Genomic DNA, 10,000 nt, shown 5'->3' on the forward strand with positions numbered 1-10,000 from the left:
AGTAGCTGCTTACCAAAGGCAATGCCCACAACACTGCAATAACTACATCGAGCCCCTCAAATCAGCATGGACATTTCCTGCCTCAACAGGCAATTGGACACATAATATAATATTGTAATAAACACTTAAACACACACACACACACATGCACACACACACACACACACACAAGCCTACATCAGATGCATGAATTTGCATGTATCTCATGTGTATGCATGCAAACACAGATGTGAAGCCTTACATCAAAAAGAAAACCTCCCGATTTCCCAGAAATAAACACACACACACACACACACACACACACACACACACACACACACACACACACACATACACACACACACACACACACACACACAGACACACACAGTTTATTTGTGGTTCCTGGTGACCGTCACATGGCACAGCCTCGGTAATAGAGATAGAGCCATATGGCCGGGCAGTGCATATCGGCTCATCAGGAGTCCCCAGACATTATTCTAATGAGCCCGGCCCAGATGTCCATCCCATAATCATCTCTGCTCTCGCCACACTAGGCTGCCGAGCCAGGCACGCTTTGCTACACACCTCCGTCGTCAACACACCTCCGTCGTCAACACACCTCCATCATCAACTCATAGGAGGGAGGAGAGGGAGGAAGAGAGGAAGGAGGGGGAGGAAGAGAGGGAGGAGGAGAGGAAGAGAGGGAGGAGGGGGAGGAAGAGAGGGAGGAGGAGAGAAAGATAGGGAGGAATGAGAGAAAGTGAGGGAGGAGAGAAAGAGAGGGAGGAGGAGAGAAAGAGAGGGAGGAGGGGGAGGAAGAGAGGGAGGAGAGAAAGAGAGGGAGGAGGAGAGAAAGAGAGGGAGGAGGGGGAGGAAGAGAGGGAGGAGGAGAGAAAGAGAGGGAGGAGGGGGAGGAAGAGAGGGAGGATGGAGAGAAAGAGAGGGAGGAGGGGGAGGAAGAGAGGGACGGGTGGATGTGCCGTGATGCGATGTGACGTGACGGAGGCATCTGCTGCTAGGGGTCTGAGCGAAGACTGGCGGAAACTAATGAACTGCCGTCAGTCGGGAGTTTCGAAAGGAAGATGGTGGGCTCAGCTTCTCTCCATCTCTCCAAGGACGAGTGTGTGAAATGTCAGCATCAGGAGCCTGTGGCCTGTGGTGTGTGTGTGTGTGTGGGGGGGGGGGGTCCAGGATACGCTCGGATATCGCTTCAGATGCACCTGTGCAGGCGATAGGCTGGGACGGTCGTGTGTCCCCCCAGGGAGGGGTGGTGATGCAGTGCCACACACTCACATACAGATGCGCCCATGCACACACACACACACACACACACACACTCTCACACACACCTACGTGCACACACACACACTCTTTTACAGTGCAGAATGCTTCATTTCACCGACAATGAAAGACTCATTTTGTCCTCTTTTACCCACATTCTACCCACTCTCTCCCTTTCTTTCTCTCCTCTACCTCTCTTTCTCTCTCTTTCTCTCTCATTCTCATTCTTTCTGCCATTATCAGTGCAGTGAAGGAGAAACCTCAGTAGACTCATGAGATGATGATATGAGACAGACAGCAGTAATGTCCTTAGACAGGCAGACAAACAGATAGGAAGACAGACAGTAGTGTAGAAAAAGAAACACACACACACACACACACAAATGGACGAATGGGGCCCGATAACAGTGCGTGCTTTCTATTTACATTTCCTTTGACAGTTTCAACTGTAAGTGTTTGTGGGAGAAGGCAATCTGTTGAAGGACTAATCTGCCTATTCGTATATAATCAACAGAATGCTCTGTCTTATGTATTTTCCCTCTTTATGGCTTATGTATGTCTTTTTTGCTTTTTAACATATCATTTACATAATGAGGCCTGTTTTTTCTCTCTCCAACCTTCTTTCTCTAATCATTTCTTTTTTGTGTGTCTGTCTATTATGTGTCTGTCTGTCTGTCTATACATTCTGTCTGTCTGTCTGTCTGTCTGTCTGTCTGTTTTTTTTTGTCTCTGTCTATTTCCCTCAGTCTCTCCATCATCTTCCTCACGCGAGCTCTGGACACTACGGGTGTGTGTGTGTGTGTGTGTGTGTGTGTCTGTGTGTGGCTGCACCCTCAGGGGGAGCCATGTTTGCTGCCGGTGCCCGCTGCCCTCTGCCCCTGCAGGACAGTCTAGCCATGTGCTGCCGCATCACATGCTACCGATAAGGATCTCCACAGAGAGCTGGGAAGCCATGAGTGTGTGTGTGTGTGTGTGTGAGGGTGGGTGTGTGATTTTTCATGTTGTGAAGCATGCTGATATCACACTAAGCTGTATCAGGTCAGAGTGGTTGCTAGCCTTGGGGGTGAGTTCTTGACCCCGACATAGGATTTGTGTATTTTTTGATGACCAGTGTGTCAGAGATATTGATCTGACTCAGGGCTTTAAAGGTGCAGTGTCCAGCTTTTTATCACAACAACCACTTTCCCATGTTTCTGGACGTGGGGAGAGTGGCCTAGAATAAGCGCTATTTATCAGACGCCTTTATCCAAAGACAGGCAGCAGGGGATCGAACCCCTGGCTAGCTGAACGTCAATCAGCAAGGCTGGCACTTCTTCACCACACCCGGATGGATGAGACGGTGTAGTGGACTGCAGTCATCTCTGCTCCTCTCTGTTTGCTATAGCTGATTATGAGCTCCGAGACCAATTCAGGGAGGGATACTGAGGATGTGAGAAAAACACACACACACACACACACACACACACACACACACACGCACACACGCGCGCACACACACACACACACACACACACACACACACACACCCGCACACACACACACACACACACACACACACACACACACACACACACACACACACACACACACACACACACACACACGCACACACACAGACACACACACGCGTCTCAGCAGGGAAACACTATTTTTTTTTTCCCTCACTGAAGACTGCACTTGATTGAAAGAATAAGCTCATTTCAGCGGTGTCCTTGGACAGAATAAAAGGCAGCACTGGGAAACGACCACTGGATATGCAGTGCAGATGAAAGCAAAAGAAAAATGGTGAGAGTTTTACAGAAGTAGACAGTGAGAATCCTTTAGAAGATAGCTAACGATTATAATGAGAGAAAAACAGAAAGAAAAGAAGGTTTTATGTTGCACAGCCCATCACAGACAACCTACTATCAGCTCACGTTACTGACAGTAGCATTAGCAGGGGGTGGTAGTGTAATGGTTAAGGAGCTGGGCTAGCGTGCGGTAGCCTGAAAGTTGATTCAATTCCTAGCTTCCACTGTTGTACCCTTGAACAAGGCACTTAACCCCAAGTTGCTCCGGGGACAATGTAATCCCTTGTAATATAGTTGACATATGCAAGTCATTTTGGACAACAGTGTCTGCTATATGAGTAAATGTAAATTACAATGACTCTTTATTGTGGGTTTAAGGTTGGGGTCACTTAAGTAGGTGTGAACTGACTCTTCATTAATGGACAGTTAAATGTAAAGTGTCTTTGAGTGTCTTAAAAAGCACTATACAAATTAAATGTATTATTAAAGGATTATTGTTTATCTTTCAGTTATATTTCATTCCCTTGCTTTGAAACCAATGCTGAGTAAGCTTGAAGCCTCTCTAAAGCTGCTTTCTTTTAGCAGAAGAATAGATATAAGCATACAGCATATCTGAAATGGCCAAGATGTGAAGAATCATGAATAAATGCATGAGTCAAGAACATATAATTCAACATCAAACTGAGATGTGTTATACAGGAATGGCACAGGTAGGGTAATCTCCTCTCCAAAGCTCTGTCTTTAATCCCCTTCTAAACCCAATGTGAGCAAAGCTATACGGCTGTACAGTCTTACACATCACAGGGCTTTATCCATGTGATTGTATGTATTATCACAGGGTTCTGGTATCATTTTATTGGGCAATACATCTATAGTCACGTTTACATGGACAGTTTTAAAAAAGAATTCTGATTAAAAAAACTCGTGCCATCTGTTTACATGGGGTACGTTCTATTCCGATCAGGTGCTCTCAATCGCTTTAGAATCTTTGATCGGAATAGCCGTTGTTGCCTACTTTTCCTTGAGAAGATACAGCAGTCAATCCGATTGACCGTATACTGTACATGGCTGTTCATTCGGAATAGTAACGGACTACACCAACTGTTTCATTCCGATTAATATTCTGATCGGATCAGGAATTTTCATTCCAATTGTTTATATGACCATTTTTATTCCGATTGAGCCGTTTTTCCGTTTCTAATCCGAATAGAAGTGTCCATGTAAACGTGGTTTATGAGAAGGACAACAATGCAGTATTTCCTATTTCTGGTTTTAAACATCTCTGCCTTCACGCCAGGTTCTCTTGTAGGATAGTTTGGAGTCGTAACGTAAGGATTTCTACTTGCCTGTAAGAACAGGGAGAAGGTTACTGTCTCCATCAGAACATAGAGATTACATTCTACCAGTGCAGACAACATTCTGCAGTGCAAACCGAGAAATCAAGTTAACAAGCATTCTCAGTTCTTTAGATAGCTGTTATTACACAGCTGTAGTTTCACAAGTGTCCCGTTAAGGGCTACCAGACTGAAGGGTGCCCAAATGAAGGGTGGCAAAATCACAGAGGGATGGAGAGGGTGCTGGTGTGCAGCTGACAAGCATGTCTCTCAGTGTGAGAGACTGGAAACAGAAGCAGATAGACAGCTTCACTAATGAGGAGACTCTGGGTGACCATCCAGGAGATAAAGCAGACATCATTAACTACCAATAGTCTCTTTTTCTCTTTTCCTCTCTCTCTCTCTCTCTCTCTCTCTCTCGCTTTCTCACAAACACACACACGCGCACACATGCACACACACCGTACATCAAACACCCGCCCCTATCCTCTCTGTCTGTCTTCCTCTCACACATGCACATTCACATACACACAAACACACACACACACACACACACACACACACACACACACACACACACACACACACACGCACACACACACGCACACGCACACGCACACACACACACACACACATGTACATACTTTTACTTTTTATATTGTTTACTTGAATGTTATGTTTGTCTGTGGACCTAATTGGTAAAATATGTCTTGTCTCCACCGTGGGATAGTAGGAAACGCAATTTCGATCTCTTTGTATGTCTTGACATGTGAAGAAATTGACAATAAAGCAGACTTTGACTTTGACTTTGACTTTGATACACACACAAGTTCGAAGAAAACAATACATGATTTGTATGCATTCGTTCACTAGAAATGCATTGAGTTGCGACCTCGCATGCTTCAGGGTTCTTATATGTTCCATTTCTTTCATTCTATTCATTCTATTATCTTTTCATAATTGGAACAGGATCTTTTTTAGTCAAACTCATTTGTTATTGATTTATTTAGGTATAACAGGGCAAAATGTTTTTTCTCAGTCCCCAACCTTAGGTAACCAAGGCTGTGATGAGAATACAACCTGTTGTCTCTCTCTTACAAAAGCTTTTTGTGTCTCCCACATTCTTCAGGATTTGTAGTCTGTGTGCCCATCACGCAGCAAGCTATTCTTACTTTTCCTCAATGTCAAATCACTCCCCTCCTCCACTCGTCCTCTGGGTCCTTATTCTTATTCTCTTTCTTTCTTTCTTTCTTTCTTTCTTTCTTTCTTACTTTCCTTCTGTCCATGACTTGAATGGAAAGAGTAATCTTCTTATGATGAATAACTATTGTTAGTAGATTACTGCAAAAACAAAGTTGTTTTTTTCTAGACAGATTTGATGTCCTCCTCTCTCCCTCTCTCAGTTCAGCCTGCCCCCTCTCCTTTATCAGCCCCTCTCCTTACCACACTTCTCTCATTCTCCTGTTCCATCTCTCTCTCTTTCTTTCCATCCTACTCACTCACTTACTCTCTCTCTCTCTATCTTCTACTTTGTTCTTCTTTTTTGTCTGACCTACTTGTCCAACAGTTTCAGCACCCCCAGCCCCCCCCCCCCCATTCATTTGTAGTGTAGCAAAGAAGAAGCTGCACTACATGTTAATTCTAAAACATACAGTACTTCATGTGTGCAAGTAGTCTTTCTCATACATACATACAAACACATATCCACCAACCCACCTAGTACTCACGTGCAAACACACACACACACACACACACACACACACACACACACACACACACACACAAAAGACAAGAGCTAAATACCATTAGTACACCTTGTAGCAGGCAACATGTCACAGATTAGCATAAATTTCATCTCCATTAGCATAAGACATTACAGCTGAACCAACAAATTCACACGCCATGCTAATACACCACAGTCCTGAACAACGACACAAACACTAAACACACATGGGACCTTGTGTGTGTAAATAATAATCTAGATGGGGCCATTGAGCTGGTACGCTAATAGGCTGTTTGTTCACTTGTGCATAACATATAATTAATCTTGATATAGTTAATGAAAGTGATGGATGTGTGTTCATTTTTTATTTATTTTTTTACTATTTCGGTTTTAGACCCAGCCTAGGAACTGTGAGTGTGTATGTGTGAGAGAGAAAGAGAAATAGAGAGAGAGAGAGAGAGAGAGAGAGAGAGAGAGAGAGAGAGAGAGAGAGAGAGAGAGAGAGAGAGAGAGAGAGAGAGAGAGAGAGAGAGAGAGTTTGACTTGATTTGGTTGGACTATTTGGGTCGATATGAACAGTGGGCTGGCGTGGTGGTGCTTGCTTGCTTGCGTGCAGAGAGACTGTGTGGGCTGAAATCTTTACTCCTCCTACTCCTTTACTTCTCTTCCATTAGCAATTAGAACACACTACAGCAGGATGGCCACTCATGAAGCTCTACAGCAAGACACTGGACATAAAAGCTCCCATACACATGTACTTACACACACACATACACACACACACACACACACTAACGTGCTGGCACAATGCCTCTTCAAATGCATCTTACTATATGCAAGTACTCAAATGTACTCAAGTGCTATATAATTAGAGAGTATAAAATAGTCTATGTCCTTTATAGGGTTGTGTGCATATGCATGCAGTCATGCACGTTGGCGTACGTACGTGCACACACACACGCACGCACACACACACACACACACACACACACACACACACACACACACACACACACACACACACACACACACACACACACACACACACACAAACATACACACACACACACACTTCACTCAAGATATTTACAGCAATGACTGAGAAAGATCTCTAGGGAGAAGGTGTTGCCAAAGAGTGAAAGGCAGATGTAGGTAAACTCTTCTCTTCCAAACAGTGTCCTAAACTCTTATATCTGCTTAAAGCTGCAGTTGGCAAGAGAAACCGACACTATGCTCCGACAGAACAACATAAATCAGCCGGTTTTAGACAAAAAACACACTTCTATCTCCACCCTAGAGTCTGTTATTTGTTTTGAAACAATCCACAGCTTCCGGTTCTTCTGGTCCAATCAGAGCAGGGCTGTGTGAGATTTGACTGTCAATCACAGTCTGGTGTAGTCTGGTGCGCACTGACGAGCACAAACTTGATGAGAGGGTGCTCGGTGGTATTGGGGGAGGGGCATGAGAGTTGTAAACATTCAAAATTTTGGCTAAGTCCCCTCAATTTGTCAGACTTGTCAACTGCAGCTTTAAGGGCAATTCCGTGCAAAACTGTCACATCCATAACGCCAACACAATGCCATGGTATTTAGTTGCCGTTATGGATGTGACAGTTTTGTGTGGAATTGCCCTTAACTGAAATGAAAGACCAGGTTATACTCACAAGTTGTAAAAGCTCCTAAATAATTACACACACTAACACACAAACACAATGCCTTCACATGCATATCACCTAAAGCAAGCAATGCATGGGTGATACATGCAGCTTGTTTGCATATGCTTGTAGGCACAACTCATCAGTTAACAATAATGTCTGATCTACAAACTCTCAAGAGGCGACCCTAAATGAACTCTTCCAATCAAATTATTTCACAAATCACTACAATCATCATTTCTACAAATATAATTTTCCAATCACACTATGCTTAAGTAACAGCTGCAGCCACTGAATAGAGGACGTAAAAAAAACGATTGTGATTGCTGATGCAACTGTGCTTCGTATCTCTCCAGGAGATCCTATCAAAGGAACAGAAGCTTTCCATCTAAATCCACACAAATACCACAGTCTCATTTGAACATCAAGAAAATTAATAATCAGATGTCTCAAGTAATTAAAATTTATGAGACTGGAGATTAAATATGCAAGATGAGACGGGTGGAATTTTAATGCTCTGCTTGTATAGGCCACCAAAAATATTCAAAATGTGTGTGTGTGTGTGTGTGTGTGTGTGTGTGTGTGTCAATCAAAACCACATTAAAAAAAAAAAAATCTGATTAGTAAATGCCATTTTTAATGAGAAAGGCACCCACTCGTTTCAGAAATAGCTACAATCAGATCTGCGGCCACCCAAATCTCTGCCATTTATTAAGCACAGCGTCTCGCTGCCAAAGGATTCGCAGGTCTGACTGCCTTTGCCACGGGCTTACCGGCAATCCAAAATGTCCATTCACTCAGACGCTTTGTCACACAGCGCAGCTTTATTAGATACAACACAAACACAACAACTGATAAATCAAGCGTGAATGTCACATCAATAAAACTAATATCACCAATCTGTAGCCATCTTTTTATTTGGCATTCTAAAAGAAAGCTTGAATTGTAACATCCTAATCATGAACTGTGATAAATCATGTGTTCAGGCGCCAGTATCTCAGCCTCCCAAAGGGATCTTGGGACAGCGGTGTTCATAACTGAAATGACAGAACTGATTCCAGATCAGCTGCTGGAAGTTATTTCTCCACACAGAGGAAATAGGGACGTCTTTCAGAGCATCTGGCTTTTATAAAGTTCCATTTTGGAAGGCTCTCAAATGGAACCGTGACTGCGGCTGCGTGTTACATCGGCGAGAGAAAATTGTCATTGACTTACCACCAAAGAGTGAGGGAAATAAAGCGATTTGCACCAACTAATTACATTCTGTGTGAATCTGTGATTGACTGTACAGATACATAGATAGATATATAGATAGATAGATAGATAGATAGATAGATAGATAGATACTTTATTGATCCCCAGGGGAAATTCAAGTAAACATAAATCAACATAAACACACACATATATGCATACTTGCACACTGTACACACACAAAAGCATAGACAAGCAGACATAGACACTCTAAAACACACTGCATACTTATGGACACACAGACAGGAATGCACACACACACACACACACACACACACACACACACACACACACACACACAGGCACTAATTCACTGCAGTACTTCACCACATTCACAACTCTTTTATTGAGCCTCTCCCTCCCACCCTCTATGGGTGAGAAGACAGCCGTTAAACTTGTTAAAGTCCTTTGTGTCTGTAATGGCTCATTCTGTACTGGGAATGATTGGCTGGGCTGTGTACAACAGCTGCCGTAAATTGCTCTGCTACCCGCCACGGCTTATTGGCTAATTTCCGCCTCCTGGTCAATCCATCTCTCTCTCTCTCTCTCTCTCTCTCTCTTTCTCTATTCTCTGTCTATTCTTATTCTCTTCTCCTGTGGAATCATTTTCTGCTTGTCCTCTCTCAATCTTCTCCCTTCACTGGTCTCAGCAGCTTACTGGCATTGTAAAAGTAGTCATGGCCTCACTGATGCCCTCAGTGCTGAGGCCATCGGCCAATCAGGGACAATGCTGGTGAGCAGTAGGCAGAGTTCTGAGAAGTTACCGAACTGAAGGTCAAGAGTGACTGACATAATGACAGAGAGAAAGACAGACAGACATTTCCTTTCATTGAGAGAGAGTGCATGTGTGTGAGAGAGAGAACAAGAAAGGTTGGCAGATGAATGAAAGATGGTAGATGAAGGCCATAGAGAGAAAAGAGAGAAAACACAAACAGGGGAGACATGAACAAAAAAGAGAGAGAAGAGGAGAGGGAGATAGATAGAT

General features: G+C 43.6%; 1 protein-coding gene and 1 long non-coding RNA gene across 2 annotated transcripts in view; one reads left to right on the top strand and one right to left on the bottom strand.

Annotated features, from left to right (window-relative positions):
- The window catches only part of LOC121698064, a 12,485-nt gene extending 4,985 nt beyond the window's left edge, over window positions 1-7,500 (top strand). Inside the window, exons 2-3 of the long non-coding RNA XR_006026688.1 lie at window positions 6,384-6,386; window positions 7,330-7,500. This is a non-coding gene — a long non-coding RNA (uncharacterized LOC121698064). The remainder of the gene's footprint in view (window positions 1-6,383; window positions 6,387-7,329) is intronic.
- The window catches only part of LOC121698063 (beta-1,3-galactosyltransferase 1-like), a 128,022-nt gene that overhangs the window by 23,304 nt on the left and 94,718 nt on the right, over window positions 1-10,000 (bottom strand). The gene's annotated exons all lie outside the window — the stretch shown is intronic.

Source organism: Alosa sapidissima, chromosome 23, assembly GCF_018492685.1.
Source record: "Alosa sapidissima isolate fAloSap1 chromosome 23, fAloSap1.pri, whole genome shotgun sequence".
NCBI lineage: Eukaryota > Metazoa > Chordata > Actinopteri > Clupeiformes > Clupeidae > Alosa > Alosa sapidissima.